The sequence below is a fragment of the Mobula birostris genome, chromosome 5 (genome assembly GCF_030028105.1).
Source record: "Mobula birostris isolate sMobBir1 chromosome 5, sMobBir1.hap1, whole genome shotgun sequence".
In the NCBI taxonomy this organism is placed as follows: domain Eukaryota; kingdom Metazoa; phylum Chordata; class Chondrichthyes; order Myliobatiformes; family Myliobatidae; genus Mobula; species Mobula birostris.
The window spans coordinates 37206652-37227166 of NC_092374.1; positions in this window are offsets into that span (position 1 = coordinate 37206652).

The following is a 20515-nucleotide window of genomic DNA, read 5'->3' on the forward strand; positions in this document are numbered from 1 at the left end:
TTTTAAAACTATGCCCTCTCATGCTAGCCATTTCAGCCTTAGGGAAAAGCCTCTGACTATTCACACGATCAATGCCTCTCATCATCTTATACACCTCTATCAGGTCACCTCTCATCCTCCGCCGCTCCAAGGAAAAAAGCTGAGTTCACTCAACCTACTCTCATAAGGCATGTTCCCCAATCCAGGCAACATCCTTATAAGTCGCCTCTGCACCCTTTCTATAGTTTTCACATCCTTCCTGTAGTGAGGTGAACAGGACTGAACACAGTACTCCATATGGGGCCTGACCAGGGTCCTAAATAGTTGTAACATTACCTCTCAGCTCTTAAACTCAATCCCATGGTTGATGAAGGCCAATGCACCTTACACCTTCTTAACCACAGAGTAACCTGCACAGCAGCTTTGAATGTCCTATGGACTTGGACCCCAAGATCCCTCTGATCCTCCACACTGCCACGAGTCTTACCATTAATATTATATTCTGCCATCATATTTGACCTACCAAAACGAACCACCTAACACTTGGAAACATAGAAACATAGAAAACCTACAGCACAATACAGGCCCTTCGGCCTACAATGCTGTGCTGAACATGTACTTACTGTAGAAATTACCAAGGGTTACCCATAGCCCTCTATTTTTCTAAGCTCCATGTACCTATCCAGGAATCTCTTAAAAGACCCTATCATATCCACCTCCACCACTATTGCCAGCAGCCCATTCCACGCACTCACCGCTCTCTGCATAAAAAAGGTACCCCTGACATCTCCTCTGTACCTGCTTCCAAGCACCTTAAAACTATGCCCTCTTGTGTAAGCCATTTCAGCCCTGGGAAAAGCCTCTGACTATCCACACAATCAATGCCTCTCATCATCTTATACACTTCTATTAGGTCACCTCTCATCCTCCGTCGCTCCAAGGAGAAAAGGCCGAGTTCACTCAACCTATTCTCATAAGGCATGCTCCCAAATCCAGGCAGCACCCTTGTAAATCTCCTAGGCACCCTTTCTATAGTAGAAATTTTCAAGTGTTTTTGGTAACATTCCAAATCTCCTGAAACTCCTAATGAAATATAGCCATTGCCTTTCCTTCTTTGCCTGTCACTGTGTGGCCCACTGTGGCAGGTGGGCAGGCCTCTCTGCCTCATGTGGTATCCCTCTCTTTCAATGAACGTCAGTGATATTGGAGGACGGTATCGTGGTTCTGCGTTTATGGATTGGACTATTGCGTTTATGGGCTGTGGACTCTTTTCAGATTTGTGATTTATATACTCTGTTTTTTATCTCCCCTTCCTGTTCCATTTTGTTGTGTAAGGGGAGGGTGTTTAGGGGTTGATGTTCTGTTAGTTTCTTGTGCGGGTGGAGTTGCTTTTTGTGGTCGATGTTGCTGTTCCGTTTTGTGCGGGGTGTGCGTGATTTTGGGGGCCAGTGATTGGGATGCCATTCTTTTTTCTATGTGTGGGGGGGTTTGATGTTCCTCTCTGAACAACTTTCATGTTCTTTCTTTGTTTGGCTATCTGGAGAAGACAATTTTCAGAGTTGATTGGGGACACATACTTTGATAATAACTGAACGTTTGAACTTGAGATACTGCCTGCTCTCTCAAACAGACCTCAACGATTCTGTGTGGGTTTCCAATTGGATGCAAAGCAATGCAGGATTAGCAGTAACCATGTTTACTCAGGGAAAGTTCAATTTTCGGTCATATAATGCTGAAAAGGATAGCACCGTGTATTTGAATATCTCAGCCAAGTGCTTCCAACCTTTGTTATGCCATGGACTCCTACCATTACCCGAGGGGTCCATGGACCCCGAGTTGGGAACATCTGATCTAGACAAACATCAGCTGATTTTGTGGAACTTATTTGCCAATTATTTGCTACTTTACAACACCGAGTCCAAAAATAATACCTGGAGGAACTCATCAGACCAGGCAGCATAAACAGGTGACATTTTGGGCTAAGACCCCTCAATCAAGACTGTTATAAAGCTGTTATAAAATACTTCATAAACCTGAGGTTATGAAAGACTCTGTACAAATGAAATTTGTTCTTTATTCTTTATTTTCTTTTATCTTTATACTCATGCTCTTGTCATTCCACATACACAGCTAAAAGCTGGCACTATTTAAACCAAGCAAGCAATATTTAGCAGTGATAACACATGGATTCTAATAGCAGTGGATCCGGATGAGATGATTGAGACAGGTTGTGCATCAGAATTGTCTTCTCCTGGGTTTTTGTTTAAAATAACAACTTATAAAGGAATGGTATTGCTGATGCTTCAGCAGTGGGAGGCAGGGGATGGAGCCTCAAACAAAGGCGGCCAGCTGTTATTCTTTCATTTTCTTTTCATCTGCTTCTGTCTAATTTCATCTATTGACTTAGTAATTAACCACTACCAGTCTGAAACACAATGATACTTAATAGCACCTAGCAGCTCCATTGCTCATAGACGTAGGCGTACCATTGCTTGTAAGAGGAGGTTCATCTTCACAAAGTGCTTCCTTTACTCAACAGTTCTGATAAAGTTATTATCACCACATGACCCTTTAAAGCTTTCCTGCTCAAGTTTTATTACATAATCAAGATGCCAACTTGCAAACACAATAGCTCAATGTATAAACGAGTGTAATACAGAAGGTAAATTTCTTCCATTGTAAGTGATATTGAATCTGACTCCAGCAAATTTCTACAGCAGTATCATGGCGAGCATTCTATCTGGTTGCATCGCCAACCAGTCTGGAGGAACCATCGCACAGGATCAGAAAAAGGACGTGCAAACTCAGCCAACTCCTTAAGGGCACTAGCCTCCCCAGCATCGAGAATGTCTTCAAAAGTCGATGCATCAAGAAGGCAGCATCCATCGCCCAGGACATGCCCTCTTCTCATTGTTACCATCAGAGAGGCGGTACAGGAGCCTAAAGACACACACTCAATGTTTTAGGAACAGTTTCCTATCCTCTGCCATCAGATTCCTGAACCAAATCATGAACATTACCTCACCATTTTCGCTCTCTTTTCTCAATGTTTATCTTATTTATTTGACATATACAATATACATTTCTTACTGTAATTTTTAATTTTTATTATTGTGTATTATAATGTACCGCTGCCACAAAACGACAAATTCCACAACATATGTCAGTGATATTAAACCTGATTCAGATTCTGAACACTAGTCTTAACACATTTGATAAATTCTCATAAGATCACAAACTGTTCTTCCCCAGAAGGAAGGGTAACTCTGGCAGTTTTCATTTTGTTTAATGGAAACACACCACCACTGTGAAACCAAAGAGCACTATAAACAAAGTATAGAGACAGCCTTGGCACAGAACAACCTTTTCTCAGTTACTGTCTTATGAGACAGCAACTTGGAGGTCAGGATATTTTAAATGTTATAATACTTAGACAGATAAAATTTAACTATCAAAATGAAGCAACTGGACATATTCATTTTTATTCATTTACAGGATGCAGGCATCATTGGAAAGGCCAGAATTCATTTTTTCAATAACCATTGAGAAGGTAAGTGGTAAGCTGCCTTTTAAAACTCTGCAGTGTATCTGTTGAAGATAGTTACGTAGACCTATTAGATAAGAAGTTTTGATACAAGAAAAGCAATACATTTCCAGATCAAAGCCAGCAGGATAGTGTGGTGGTTATCACAACCCTTTACCGCACCAGCTACCCAGGTTCAATCCCACAGCTGTCTGTGAGGAGTTTGTACGTTCTACCTGTGACCGTGTGGGTTTCTCTCCAGATGAGAGGAGTTTGTACGTTCTACCTGTGACCGTGTGGGTTTCTCTCCGGATGCGAGGAGTTTGTACGTTCTACCTGTGACAGTGTGGGTTTCTCTCCGGATGCGAGGAGTTTGTACATTCTACCTGTGACCGTGTGGGTTTCTCTCCGGATGCAAGGAGTTTGTACATTCTACCTGTGACCGTGTGGGTTTCTCTCCGGATGCGAGGAGTTTGTACGTTCTACCTGTGACCGTGTGGGTTTCTTTCAGGATGATCCGGTTTCCTCCCACAGTCCAAGGACATACCAGTTGGTAGGTTGATTGGTGATTGTAAATCATTCCGTGATTAAGCTAGGGTTAAATCGATGCGTCACTGGGCGGCACAGCTCAAAGGGCTGGAAGAGCCTGTTTCGTGCTGTACCTCAATAAATAAATAAACTTGGAAGGTCACTTGGAACGGTGGCATTCCCAAGTACTTTGACACTCTTTGTCCTTCAGTATAGTCAAGGTTGTTACGATAATGAAGGTGACATTGAAGCAGCCTGGCCAGCTGACGTGGAACATTTTACATCTAGCTGTGGTTTAGTGTACAGAAAATGCACAAAAATGATTAGAAACACAAGCCAGCAGAAATTGTACAGTTGTGTACAATTGTGTAATATGTTTATGAGTTTTAGTACAATCTGTACTGGCAGTCTTTCAATACACAAAAAAGAAATTAAACCTGGAATGAATAATTCATGTCCTTGAGATTCAAGTTATTACTGCCAACAATGCATTTTTTGTAAACTAAGCCTTCCTTTAGACACATCCGCATATCAAAGTGAAGTTGTATGTGAATTCTGATCAAAAGCGACCAAAATCAGTGGTTATATCATCTAATTAAGAAAAACTTCAGAGAATGTGAAATAGAATGTCAATTCATTTTTAATTGGGTATCAGCCTGGAAAGTGGGAGTATGATATCTTGGCCTACTCTTGTTTCAATTGGCAATGCTTTTATTTTCCAACAAACATGGAAGATAACATCTCGACTCCAACTCTAGCAAATACATAAATGCACACAATTATAATTTTGTTTCTGAATATTAGGAAGAAAATTTCTCCAGTATTGAAGAATCACTTGTTAATTCTAAGTACTGGATATTATATTATGGAAGTGGATTGAATGGGGGCTTTGTTCAGATTTGCATGTTCCAGGCATTTCCCAGAATCTGACTGTTCTCCTCACCATATTACACAAGCACATATACTCATTTGTCTATACTCATTTGGAGTCTTGAGCATTCACTAAAATGTAACCATGTCAAACTTGATTCGTTCCTTTAAAGCCAGTATTTTGTTCCTCACATTGAGAAAACGTCTAAGTAGAGACATAGTCATAGTCATACTTTATTAATCCCGGGGGAAATTGGTTTTCGTTACAGTTGCTCCATAAATAATAAATAGTAATAGAACCATAAATAGTTAAATAGTAATATGTAAATTATGCCAGTAAATTATGAAATAAGTCCAGGACCAGCCTATTGGCTCAGGATGTCTGACCCTCCAAGGGAGGAGTTGTAAAGTTTGATGGCCACAGGCAGGAATGACTTCCACAGGCAGGAATAAATTACAGTTGATTGTTCGGGGAAGTTTCCGAGCTTATTTGACCAGTTGCAATGGCCAGAGGAGAATAGCCGGCAGCTTTTTGAAAGTTGTTCTTCAGTTCAGAGGTTGATTGTCCAGTTGTCTTTTGCAGAAGGGAAGCAGGGTGGCCATTTTTTGGGAGAGGCTGTGACTGAGGTATAAGTGCCGTGGTTGGGTATAAGTGCTAAAACCTTTGCTCAGGAGGCTTCAGTAAAAGGAGCCAGAGCAGGTAGGTGCAGGCGAGGTTTTCGTTAGAATTATTGTTCCTATTTGAGTAGCCGGGATGTCAGTACTGGTAGTGGCAGTCTCCTGCGATAGGACATGAGAGAGTAGGGAGGCTGCCAGTGTCCCTGATGACTTCACCTGAAGAAAGTGCACCCAGTTGCAGCTCCTGAATGACCATGTGAAGGAACTGGAGCTGGATGTACTTATAATTATCGGAGATGCTAAGCGCATCTCAGACAAGTGTTTCAGTGAGGTGGGTACACCCAAGATACAGCTGCAGATGGTTGGGTGACAACCAGAAGAGGTAAAGGGAAGAGTCAAATAATGCAGGGACCCCTGTGGCCATTTTCCTCAGCACCAACCATTACCCTTTGGATACCCCTGAGGGGGATGACCTGTTGGGGCACAGCAACAGCAGCCAGGTTAGTGGCACTGTAGCTGGCTTGGTGGCTCAGCCAGCAAGGGTAAAGTCAGGCAGCACAACAGTGATAGGAGACTTGATAGTTAGGGAGACAAAGAGGAGATTCCAAGGCCATGAAAGAGACACGTATAGTATGTTTGCTGCCAGGGTGCCAGGGTCAAGAATGTTTCTCAGCAGCTGTAGAAAATTCTCAAAGGGGAGGGTGAGCAGCCAGAGATGGGCATTAATGACATGAGTAGAAAGGGGAAAGAGGTCCTGTGCAACGAGTGTAGGGAATTGAGAAAAAAGCTGAAAAACAGGACTACAAAGGTAGTCGGCTCTGGATGACTCCCAGTTGCACATGCTAATCAGGATTAGAAACACAGAACTGATGAATGAGTGGCTGAGGAACTGGAGCAGGGGTTAGGTTTCATGTTCTTGGATTATTTTCTATATTTAATCCAATATAACCTATTTTGGTGTAAAGGTGTCTCGCGCAAGAGGGAAGGTTGCTTTAGGTGCATACAGGAAGGTTTCTTAAATGAATATATAGATTGTGCTACAAGAGGAGGGGGCCATACTGGATGTGTTTTTTTTAATGCACCTGGCCAAATGACTGACCTTACAGTGGGGGAACAGTTAGGAAAGAGTGATCATAACTCATTAGGTTTTAAGATAGCTCTAGATGTGGGTAAGTATGGACCTTGCAAGAGGATGTTAAGTTGGAGCAGGGCAAATTATGAGACTAATAGGCAGGAACTAGGAAGAGTTAACTGGGAACCGTTGTTTTGGAGGAAGTCCACATCTGAGACATGGAGGGTATTTAAAGATCGACAACAGAGTACAGGACAAATATGTTCCAGTAAGAAGGAATGACAAGGATGGAAAGGTAAGAGAACCTTGGATGTCAAGAGAAGTGGTGAATTTAGTCAGGAAGCAAAAGGAAGTTAAAATCAAACAGAAACCCATAAACCTTGATGATCATAAAGAAGCCACAAAAATCTCAAGAAGGGAATTAGGAGAGCAGGTGGTGGGGGAGGGGTGCAAGTCCAGGAAAAGCCCTTGCCAAGTAGGATTAAAGAGAATCCCAATGCATTCTACACCCACGAGAAAGAGAATAACTAGGGAGCAGGTAGGATCTCTCAGGGATAAAAGAAGAAATATGTTCTTGGAGGCAGAGGAAGTAAGTGAGCACCTAAATAAGTACTTCTCAGTTGATAGAGTCAAATACTTCTGAGAGGTCAAAGTTCCTCCCTGCACCATGACAGGTGTTGATTACTGCTGGACTAAACACTGTCTAATCTGCTCTGTCTTCATCAACCGGAACATCAATGTTGACGGTGTTGTCACAAGAAAATCAATGCCAAAGCTCTGAATCTTCTCACAAAGTCAGTTGTTTTTGGACAGCACTGTACTGTCAATCTGTCTACTCCCACCCTCCAAGAGCTGCAGAGCAATCAAAGCATGTATCTGCCCTGAAGTCCACCATAACTGGCATCTACAAGGACCGCTAGCCCCTCTACCATGAACTTGAGCCAATTTGAAAATAACCAAGGAGATCAAAGAGGTAATCAACCGCTCAAGTTTCTGAATTGGAAGATTCTACTTAATTCAGAGCAAGAAGAACAGTTTTACTAGCACTAGAAGGAACAACCCGAGCAGAAAACCCAAGAAAACACAAGAGGCTTGGCAATTCTGACAGCCGCAACATGCGTGGCTTCTTCAGCACTGAAAAAATACTCAGGGTCCACGTATCAAGAACTACCACGTGGAAGGGGGAAAATGGGTGATCATCTGGAACAAAGGCAGTCCACTTTTGCTGGAAGGAGGTTTTGTAGGTGTCCTCAATGATGACTGCTGTGATGTGAGCTACCTGATTCCCCCCAACAACAAACTCTAGTGAACTTTGCAACCGCTCCTGACCAATAAGAAGTCAAAGGTCATTCAACACAAAATAACAAGGCCTCAAGCAGACAGTAGTCAAGGTGAAATCCTAAAACACGGTGGTGGAAAGCATCCATCATATTTTCCTAATGATCATCCCCTCTGGGAAGAAGATGTCATATTCATGATCACCCTATGAAAGGAGACCAGTCACACTGGAGTAACTAAAGAGTCTTGTCTGCTGTCTATCACAGGAGAAGTCATCGCCATTGTTCTCCTCAGCCGCCCCCTGCTAGTAGCTGAAGAGCATCTCCCAGAAACAGTGGGGCTTCCATCCATCTGGAGGCAGAATTGCAATGATTCTCACCAAGCAGTAACTCCAAGGAAAATGACTAGTCATTACACACAGCTTTTATAATGCCTTTGGAGTCCACATGGGGTTTTAACAAGATTTCCTGAGATTAGTTAGTCAAAAGCACAAAAGGCTATAGAATCCAAGGGTTAAGGACAAATTAAGATGCAAACTTGGTTCAGTGACAGGAAGGAAACTATAATCACTGGTGTGTAATTTTGATCACTGAAAAGACAGTACACAAGTTTGGGGTAGGGAACGCAGTATTCAGTCTGGTGCTTTTCAGAGTATATATTTGTAGGTAATGCAAAAATTGACCATCTGGTTGACAGAGATCGGATTGGTATTGATTTACTATTGTTGCATGTACCAAGATACAGTGTGGAACTTGTTTTGCATGCTGTATGTACAGATCAAATTGTTACACAGTGCATTGAGATAGAAAAAGGTGAAGCAATAACAATGCAGAATAAAATGTAAAAGCTACCAAAAGTGCAGTGCAGGTAAGTGATGAAGTACAAGATCATAACGAGTTTGATTCTGAGGCCGAGTCCATTTTACTGTGCAAGAGGTCTATTAGCCGTGGGATTGAAGCTGTCCTTGAACCTGGTGGTTGTGCTTTCAAGCTTTTGTATCTTCTGCCAATGGGAGAAGGGAAAAGCGAGAATGTCCAGGGTGGGTAGGGTCTTTGATTATGCTGGCTGCTTTATTAAGGCAGCAAGAAGTACAGACATGGAGGAGGGCAGCAACTGCTCCTGAGGAAGGATGCTTTAGAATGCAAAAAGATATAGATAGTCTGAACATTCTTTAGGAAAGTGTGAATTGAATTTAAACCCATAGTATGAAGTAATTTGTGAAGGAAATGCACAACAAGTAGGAAGATTTGAATCCTGTTGAGGAACAAAGGAACCATAGAGACTATGTTGTTATGTTAATTTAAATTTATGTTAATTTATGTTTGTCATGTTCTGAGCTCCTGTTGAAAAAAGCTAATTTTCATGTCATATACAGTTTACCCTGTGAATGTATGTCTAAAACAATAAACCTGGATTATGTCCACAGGTTCTTTAAGGATGTGAGATACATCAATGAGATAACTAGAAAGGTAAATGGGAAGATTTTGCAGCCCATTCCCTGGCTCCACCTCAATGTCTTACACATAGCTGCAGCAGCTCAGATATCTCAACAAATAACTTGCATCAATACTGCACTTCAGTACAAGATATTCCAAGGACTTTCAAAATAAAGAACATCCAGCTAAATTAGTCACTGAGCTGCACACAGGGATCAAAAGCATGATTAGAGGGTTGGATTTTAAGAAGTACAAACTGAATTTGTACCCTACTCTATCTCACTTAAAACTGCAGTATTTTTTATTGAATTTGCATTTGTTGTGTTGCTTTGTTTAAACAAAAGTAAAAGCATTATTGCTTTTCCCTATTAAAGAAACACTACTGTGTCATAATTCAATACATGCTCACTTATGTAGGCTAATACTCAATGATATTATCTTCATTAAAATATTCTTGTTCGTTTATTGTAGAAAAATCTACAGGATGCATTTAGTCTCAACAAGCTGATAAAATCGCACTGCTCAATTCTGCAGTTTTCAGAAAAAAATGTTAGAACTGGCCAGGAATATGGGGTGATAACATTGTTATTAAGGCCCATACTGAACTTGACTTTGGGTTCATGGTTGTTCATCTTCTTGAACCACGTTGACCCTCCTAGTAAGGTACTCCCAAAAGGGCAGATGGATAGCAAGTTCCAGAATTTAGTCTCAATGACCATTCCTAAGCTAGAGTGGTGTGATTTTGAGACAAACCTGCATGTGGTGATGCTCTCCGGTGTCTCCTACCATTGTCCATTTTGATGGTGGAGTTCATGTGTTCTGTTTGAATTGGTCTTGGTGAGTAACAGCAGTGGATTTTTCGTGCGAGATACACTGCAGCCACAGAGTCATGGAGGGCCAGTGGATGTTTTGGTGGTGAATGTTTCGGCTGGCGGATGAGTACTAATCATTTGGGTTACTTTGTTCTGGGTGGTGTCAATCTTCCTAAGCAGCACTTCACTGGGCAAGTGAAGAGTATGCCATTTCACTTCACCTTACACATGGTGAAAGGGCTTTGGAGTATCAGGCCTTAAGCATGCCACAGGATACCCAGCTCGTGGCGTCCTGTAGCAATAATATCTTTTGTAGCTGATCCAATTGAGTTTGTGGCCTGCGGCAACTACTATTAATGGTAGTGTAATGCCGTTCAATGTCAAGGGTCAATGTCAATGTCGATTCAGTGTCAATGCCGTAAAGCAACAAATTTCACGACACAAGGCCAAGAAAGTCTGCAGATGTTGGAAATCCAAAGCAACACACACAAAATGCTGGAAGTACTCAGCAGGTCAGGCAGCATCTATGGAAATGAATAAGCAGTCGACATTTCAAGTCAAGACCCTTCTTCAGGACTGAGAAGGGAGGGGGAAGACGCCAGAATAAAGAAGATGGGGGGAGGGGAAGAAGGCTAGCCGGAAGGTGATAGGTGAAAGCAGATGGGCGGGAAAGGTCAAAGGTTAAAGAAAAATTCTGAATGGAGAGGAGAGTGAACCATAGGAGAAAGGGAAGCGGGAGGGGACCAATAGAGATGTGATAGGCAGGTAAGAGGAGGTAAAAGGTCAGAGTGGTGTATAGAGGAAATGGGGAAAACAATATTCATGTCATCAGGCTGGAGGCAACCCAGACGGAATATAAGGTATTACTCCTCCATGATGGTGGCCTCATCTTGGCACAAGAGGCGGCCATGGACCGACATGTCAGAATGGAATGGGATTGGAAATTAAAATGTTTGGCCATTGGGGAGCCCCCCTTGTGGCGGATGGTGCGAAGGTGCTCGACAAAGCAGTTCCCCAATTTATGGCATGTCACACCAATGCATTGGGAGCACTGGACACAATAGATGACCCCAGTATATTTGCAGGTGAAGTGTTGAAGTTCACGATACATGTCAGTGATAATAAACTCAATCCTGATTCTGAGTAGATGATTACATTTTCTGTGGTCGGAGATGGTCATCACATTGCACTTGCAGTAGCTCAAAAAACATGCTACCTATAAACCCTCGCCTGAACAGCTGGGCGTTCCATCATGCAAGTTTGCTCTGCATTTTTCTCACCGTTCTGTGATCATCAGCGAACATCCACTACTTATGACCTTATGCAAAATATTTAACGGAAGCAGCGAAAGGAATCCAGAGTAACATCCTGGGGTTGTGATGATCAATCTTCCACAGTGAAGTTAGCATAACTTCATTTTGTGTCATACGGGGGGCAGCGGCGCTGAGAGCAGACCCAAATGCAAGACACAGACTCTGAAATACTAGGAACAGGACTAGGACTAGAGTTAGGGACATGACAGGACACAGACTTGGGCCAGGACTTGGCTAGGAAAGTGGGACCTGGACAAGGAACTAGGAGCCTGGGCTTGGACTAGACGAGGTACTTGGACGTGGCTTGGACTAGACGAGGTACTCCTGGGCTGGGCGAAGCACAAGGACAGGACAAGACCCTAAAGCCTTAACTTGGTCTTGGGAGACAGGAACGCAGAACACAGAGCCTTGGTCTTGGGAGGCAGGAACGCAGAACACAGAGCCTTGGTCTTGGGAGGCAGGAACGCAGAACACAGAGCCGGGACCCCTCCTTGGGAACAGGGCATAGGGCCAGGACTCATACACAGAACATAGAGAGACAGTCCCCAACACAAGGTAGTGCAAATGGCCGGACCTACCTAGCAAAGGCGTGGACACAGAGACAGTTCTCAACTCAAGGTAGCAGCAAACAGCCAGACCTACCTAGCGAAGGCAAGTACATGAAGAGACAGTTCCAAACAACAAAAGACAGTTCCTTATCTAGACACAGCAAGGCTCCAGTCTTGCTCCAGCAGTAGAACTTGACAGTGATACAGGCAAGGTTGCAGGCAAGTCTTCCGGCCAAGGCTTCAGGAGGAAGGTGAAGGAAAGGGAAGTGAACAGTCTAGCAATTGTAGATGAACCAAGGAGCTATTTATGTAGTCAGCCCAAAATGTGAATCAGGTGCCTCAATTAGAGCACCCAACAGAACAAGGGAAAACCAGAAAGCCTGGAATAAAGAGCGATGGACCGGACCCTGAACCAGAATGTGGACTTCACGGACTGGACCATGACATTCTGAAGCTTTGTGTTATTAACTGGTTTAGATATATGTTGGTGAAATTACTTCATCAAAGGAGTGTTTGGACTTGTTTTCTCAGAATTTCTAACAGGCATCTTAGCCCCTGCTGGTTCATGCAATGGATGCAGTAATTCTCATGACTTTGTAATTGAAATTGGAATTGGTTCATTGTTGTCACATAAGGTAAAGAGAAAACTTGTCAATTCATTACTCAGTGCATTGAGGTAGTACATGGTAAAACAGCAACAGAGTGCAGAATAAAATCTTACAGCCACAGAGAAAGTGCAGGATTATGATGAGGTAGATTAAGGTCAAGGGTCCATCTTATCGTACAAGGGAACCATTCAATAGTCTTATAACACCACACCAGAACTCTTTGAGCCCAGTGGTGCGTGATTTCTGGCTTTTGTATCTTCTGCCTGATTGTGGGGGATGGGAGTGGGAGGAAGAGAGAATGTCCAATTGCTGATTATGCTGTCTGCCTACAGGAGCACCGGGAAGTATAGACAGATTCCATTGAGCAGTGGAGGCTAGCTTCTAACCAAATTATTTTCCAATGCTGTTGCCTTTCCGCTATAATAAATCTGGCACAAAGAGACTGAGAGGGGAGAAGGGAGCAGCTGCCTGTACTGAATAGGCAGTTGCAAGAATTATCAAGTGCTCTGGACAAATAACAGCAGGCATAATTAATAAGAAGTCTTTATAGCAATAACAATGTAGCAACATATTGAAATAGCTAAATTAATTAACCAAACGTTAAGTAGGAAAAGAGACATTCCAAGCAAACTTCTTCCTTAAAAGTTGGATGTGTTTCTCAACTACTTTGAAATGTACCAAGGAAATTTGTTCCCTAAGTTGTTAGAGGGGAAAATAAATACCAATTTCCTCCCATTGCTGTCTGTCTGCCAGTTCCATATATGTCTCAGGAAATTTTCATTAATGTCAACAACGTTACCACAGGCAGATCAAGGAAAGAAGTTGTACTGATGCCTATGGTGCCGTGTTGCCAGCATACTAATAGGACACACTATTACTGTTGCTTCATTAGCCTGAGCTACCATGTTACAAAAAAATGGAGAAACTGATTTTGTTTGCATTTGGCTTTCAGAGTGATTAGTTCAACTCAGTCTGTGCACAAGTAAAGCAGATCTGCTGATGAGATGGTCAGGCTGCTGCAAGAACAGCAAAGGACGTGGTGTGACATTCAGCTAATTTTCTGACTGGCTTATTCACAGACACATCTTTTAGGCCGATTATCATAGCCCCACACCCTCTCACCACACACAGATCATTAAATAAGCAGGTATCTTACTTCTTTCTGCTCCAGTACAGAATCCAGAAATACCAACATGAGCTCACTGTACTTGGTATGACTTGGTATCATTGTTCATAAACCTACGGAATATTCCATTGTGACTTGAATGAAACTAATAGTATCATATTAACAAGTATGTTTCAAAATAAAAGTATTCATTTTTCAATATATTTGTCATCTTTATGCCAGGAGCCAATATGTGAGAGCGCTAGGAAAGAGAAGTAATTCTGTTAAATTCTCTAGATATCTATAAACAGCATGTAATACTGATCCAGCAGCATCTCAGTACTCAGTATTTTCAATGGAAATGTGTAAAACTACAACTTTTACACTGTTCACCAGTACAAGCCATCTCATCAGCAATTTCATGCTATTTGTGACTGCTGGAATTTTAGTGATACAGGAGAGCGTGGTATTGCAGCAGTTAGTGCTGCTACCTAAAGGCCCCAGGGATCTGGGTTCAATTCCACCCTCCAGCAATGGTCTATGTGGAGTTTGCAACTGGAGCAACAGTTCCAACCGGAGATCCACATCCCAAAAAACGTGTTTGTAAAATAATTGACTGCTGTAAAATACCTCCTGGTGGAGGCAAATGCCAATCGAATCAAAGAGCAGCTGACAGGCATGTGAGAGAGAATAAATTGCAGGGTACAGCATAATGGAAGTGCAATTGTCTATTTGATACAGACATGGTCCCAATGGCTTGCATGGGCTCCTTCTGTGAGATAAGAACTCAGTACATAATGCAACCAACTTGCCCAAATGTTCCCTGCTCTATTCCATTTCATCAAGTAGTACATTTTTTACATATATTTTAAATTGCATTTCAAGTGGAATCCATTTTCCATATGTACTGTATCCACGTTTCGCTTCAAATTTGAATTATAAGTAATTGAAAGATTTGAACCCAAAAGCTATCTCATGATACCTTTGGAAGTACAAAATATTGCAGAACCCATTACCTCTGTCATCCTTCCCCCATCCCCACCTGTGACCAGTCCACCCAAGGTCTGTCTCCCTTTGATCACTCTTTCCAAACTATTCCTAGCCCTCTTGTAACAGCGGCTCATCAGCCTTCCCCACCATATCATCCATATACATATTTAGGTTTCTTCTCCCTTTGCTCACCTTCACACTCCCTTCCTCACCAGATGTCATCCTCATCATCCCTCCCTCTACTGGTTCCACCTCTCACTGACCAGCCTCTAACTCACTTCTCCCTCTACACTTCCAGTCCTGATGCAAAGTCTTGAGTCAAAATACTGACCTTCCCTTTTCTTCCACAGGTGCTGCTCACATGTTGAATTGTTTATTCTTTTGCTGAAGCATAATATATCTATTCTACAAATACCTTGTGTTTAAACTGACGAACATTGGGAAACAACATTGTTTCAAATGGGCCCAGTGGACTGGTTGAGTACCTCTTACCCAAAATTACAAAATCCGAAAACCTCTGAAATCTGAATTTTTTTTGAGTGCTGACAAAATGTCGCAAATGGAAAATTCCTCAAGGCACTGGGAAGGTGCCCAGGCAATGTTCAGGTCTCTGCACACCTGAGACAGCTCTGAGAAGTAACCTCACATATGTAATGAACAGAAGTTAATGGAAAATAGAAAAACACAGCATAAAGTAAAAAATGAAGATCACAATTGTGTATTGAAAGAGTGGATTCATCTGCGTTGGAGTGAGCACATGCCGCTTAACAGTATGCTGATCACGAACAAGCAAAGATCCATCACAATGACCGAAAATTGAAGGTAATTATGAATATTCAGCAGGTTGGTTTCACAAATGTAAGAAAAGGCACAGCATTAAATTGTTAAATATTTGTGGTGATAAAGTATCTGCTGATCATGAAGCAGCAAGAGAAATGCATTGATGAGTTGCCAAGATCGTCACTGGTGAAAACCTAACATGCAGGATGACTGCATCAGTACATATGTGTGATGAACAAGTGTAAGACAAAGTCTGCTTACTTGTAGCACAGAAATTCAGAGTCAGAAATTATGGCGATCCCAAGCTATCTCATTATGCATTCCAAAATCTGAAACACTTCTGGCCCCAAGAATTTCTGATAAGGGGTGTTCAGCCCATTTGTCAACATTCCCTTTACTCTTCAAAAATCTTCTATCTTTGAAACATGCTTGATGCTGACAAGCATATGATTGTTTTGGCATGGGTTGCAAGTTGAATGTTGTATTAGTAAAAAGTAAAAAGTCTTACTTTGGTATTGCGAAGGCTATGAAGGTATAATTGCAGGGAGCAATAGTTCCCAGAGGAATAATTCTCAATACCCCTTCCACTTTTCTTTAATACTGGTCTTAAAGTTACTGGGTGGGCTGTCACTAGATGGTAAATGAAAGCCTTCTGACTTCCACTTCTAAAGAGAAAGTAGCCCATAAGTAAATATTGATTCACCAATATGCTTGAGGTCTTCGACAGCCATTGTGAACCAGAGAAGCTGGATTGCATTGTTTATAAAGTAACTGTTACTGTATCTGAAAAATGTGAGAAAATATCAGAGCTCTGTTCTCTCAGTCATTGAATATCAGAAGGGAGTGCATGCACTGGGCAAGCCACTGAGCATCCCTGAGGCAGGGATTTGCGAAGAGGCCAGACTGAGAAGCAGGTTTGTTCTCACTGACATACACTATGCTCTGATGTGGGTTGCTTTGCAGCAGGCCAGTGCAAGGCAATACTACAAATCACAATATGGGAGGAGGAGAAGATGGCGGCACGACGCAGCTTGCGCGGCCACTCTGGTGAATGATATCTGTAATCTGTCAAGTAGGGTGCCGTGCACAATCCTGATTTGATGGAGACAGATGTGAGAGAACGGAGGAACATCTGGAGAAACTTCTGAAATGCCTTTTTCGCTGCCACTGTTGCTGTGTGATCCAGAATCTCCAGAGGGGAAGGCCCTGAGTCCCCGGCTTTGCTTGTTGCTTGGTGGCCGGGACGGGGTCGAAGCGCTTGGCAGAGATGGTGCTCGGTGCTCGGTGTCAAAGGGCTGGTCGGAGACGCAAAGTTTTCAGATGGATTCAGAGTCGGCTGTGGTTGGGTGCTTCCAATTCATCGACAGTTGTCGGCGCCTGGAGGTTTATGGCAGGGAGAGTTTCTCCCTTCTGTCGCCTGCTATCGGGGACTATCGCGAGTTGATCAGAACTTTGAGACTTTTTATTACTGTGCCCATGGTCTGCTCTTTATCAAATGATGGTATTGCTTTGCACTGCTGTAACTGTATGTTATAGTTATGTGGTCTTGCCAGTGTTAGTCTCTGGTTTGTCCTGTTTTTTTTTGTGGTATCACTCTGGAGGAACATTGCATCATTTCTTAATGCATGCATTTCTAAATGACAATAAACGAGGACTGAGTGTCCTCATAATCTAATGATGTAAATAGCTCAAAAGACAAATTACAAACTGTCCAGAACTGCTGGAGCTACCTATTATCCTTTAGTTGAGTTTTTTAAGTTGGATGTAAGACTTCACCGAGTACTATTTCAAACAAGAACGGGGGAATTATTCCCTTCATGCTGACAAATATTGATCCCTGAAGTTACTCTTCTAAAAACAGATTATCTGGTCAATGCTCATTGCTCTTTGTGGCAACTTGCAGTATGGTAATTACCTCGTGCATATCCTCTATTATGACAGTCGATGCACTTCTAAAGCACTTTGTTGACATTTCATCCTTTTACAATAGACCGTCTTCAAAGACAAACAACGGTGGCAATGCACTGCATCCTGAACTTGCATGGTAAGTGGTTCTAATTAACTAACCATTGTGGTTTAACATTTTATCAAAAAATAATTTCAAACTCAACAAGCTTGTGTAATGTGAGCTTAAATTCTCCAGGACCTGGACATATTGGATCCCTGCCAAGAACACCAGAGCAGTCTAGTTACAGATTCAGAATGAAGTTTATTATCAGTAACATATGTCATGAAATGTATTGTTTTATGGCCGCAGCAGAGTGCAGGGCACAAAAATTAAATAAATTATGAAAATAAATAATACTGCAAAAAACAAATGGCGAGATAGAGTTCATGGGTTCATGGACCATTCAGAAATCTGATGGTCAAGGAAAAGAAGCTGCTCTTAAAACATTGAAGGTGGGTCTTCGGGTTCCGATATCGCTTCCCAAATGGCGGGAATATGAAGGGGCAAGGCACTGATCGTCAGGGTCACTAATGATAGATGCTGCCTTCTTGAGGCAGCACCTCTTGAAGGTGCCCACATTGACAGGGAGGATCGTGCCCATGATGGTACTGGCCAAGTCTGCAGACCTCTGCAGCCTCTTTCATTGGAGACTGCATTGCAGGCTGTGGCGCAGCCAGTCAGCGTGCGCCCCACCATACATAGAAATTTGTTAGTGACATACTGCATCTCCTCAAACACCTAATGAAGAACAGCTGTTGTCGTGCCTTCTTCATGACTGCATTAATGTGCTGGGTTTAGGATAGATCCTCTGAGATATTGACGCCCAGGAACTTGAAGTTGCTCACCCTTTCCACCACTGCCCACTCAATGTAGACTGGTGTGCGTTCTTCCAATTCTCCCTTCCTAAAGCTGTTGTTGTGATATCACTCAACCAACTGATCTATCTCACTCCTGTATACCTCTTTGTTGCTGTTTGAGATGCAGCCAACAACAGTAAGTGTCATTGGCAAATGTATCGATGGTATTTGAGCTGTGCCTGGCCAGACAGTCACAAATATACAATACTGTGCAAAAGTCTTGGGTACACATGTATGGCTAAGTTTCCTAAGATGTTTGCACAGTACCGTATTTGTCAACGTGGAGCAGAGATTGAGGTTGTAAATCTGGTAGGCGCAAAGGATTTTGGGAATGGTGAGGGTGGAGCACCCGGTAGGGGTGTGGGACAGATGGCAGAGAAGCATTGCCAGGGACAGAGCGTGGCATGGGTGCAGACACACCTAGCCCTGAGACACCAGACAAGATCATTTCATTCCAAATAATTGGTTTATTAATCATTACAGAATGTCTCTCTGATGCTTCCTGCTCCTTCCCCTCTCCATTCCCCTTTTTCCAACCATGATATCCCTCTCTCTGCCCTCTTTGCACTCTCGGTCCGCAACAGAGACCCATATCTGAATCAGGTGTATCATTACTCACATATGTCATGACATTTGTTTTTTTTTGCGGCAACACGACAGTGCAATACATGAAGTTACTAAAGTACTGTGCAAGAGTTGAGGGCACCCTAGCAAAACATACGTGCCTAAGACTTTAGCATAGTACTGTAAAATGAGTAGAGCAGTGGGCTAAGCATGCATCCTGAAGTATGCCTGTGTTGATTGTCAGTGAGGAGGAGATGTTATTACTGATTCCCACTGATTGTGGTCTCACAGTTCATGGAATTTGAGGATCTAGTTGCAGAGGGAGGTACAAAAGCACAGGGTGAGAAGCATGTTGATTGGTATTGAGGGAATGATGATGTTGAAAGCTGAATTGTAATCAGTAAATAGCAGCCTGATGTATGTTTGACACAGATCCTCAATCAAAACGATGTGGAAGCTGTAACTCAGAAATTAAAATGTATACTTGTCAAGATCAATTGTAAAAAGCAGGAGGTTGTACTGCTTTTACTCATTTCTCCTATCCCTCCTTCCTTGATCTTTTCTCCTCTGTCTCTCTCCCCATCTTTCCATCCTTGCCTTAAATTTGCTTTTCTCTTCACTCCCTACCTTCCTTCTGCATTAGGTAAATGGCAGGAAGTGACAGTTTTCACAAATGCTGCAGCTTTGCCAGGTGCCTGGATTAATTGTTAAGGCCATCATGACTATAACTTGTAGGTGTGGCTTGCTCTTTCTCATCAAAAAGAATCATCCCAGTCATTCCTACCAAGTGGATATTTGTGCAGAAGAGGAGGCACAACTTGATCAGTCAGCTCAGCTTGATCTTATTCAAACTGATTCATACATATGAGAGAAGCAGGGGAAAAATGTAATTTGATTCCATGTTTGAGAATATAGTAGAGAAATCCAGAGAGAAAATGGGAAGGCTTTATCCAGGCGTGGGCATATTTGGCTCTGGTCCAGCCACTGTGCATGTCATTACGTGGACTGGAGATAATACCATGGGTTTCCTTCACCAGAATTATTTCTGCTGATGGCCTGGACTTCAGTATAAAACTGGACTACTGGTCAGCTAAATAAGCAGGATTAGAGCTTATAATTGCATTCAGGTCAAAGTCCTTATGTGGAAAATGCCATTACAATAAGATATGCCTCCTGACGAAGGCAGCAATGGCAACTGGCCAATGAGCGCATGCTTCGCCTGAATTTCATGGTTCATTCTCAAGTTGACTTAGACCCCAGCCAAAGATACTGCATTAACCTGAAACATCTGTGGGATCAGCTACTAAGAACACCTGTTCCCTTTCTCCGACATTTACCCCCGTAAATAACCGGAGTTTCAGAACTATCCTTTACATGTACGGCCCATATATTGTTTCTTTGGAAACTGCTGGAGACTTCAGTCTGATTGTTAGGGTCATTTACTTTTCATAACACAAAGTTTTTAAAAGGTAGAGTCTGGATTATTGATCCAATCAGTCTGATTGTTAAGGTCATTTACTTTTCATAACACAAAGTTTTTAAAAGGTGGAGTCTGGATTATTGAAGAACTCAAAAGCAATGACATTTGAGCAGTATTCTGAGGATTGTTAACTAAATATCATTTTTAAGGACCAATTGGGCAACTCTGTCTTACCGCACAGAGTGCTCACGGTATAATTGTTGGAT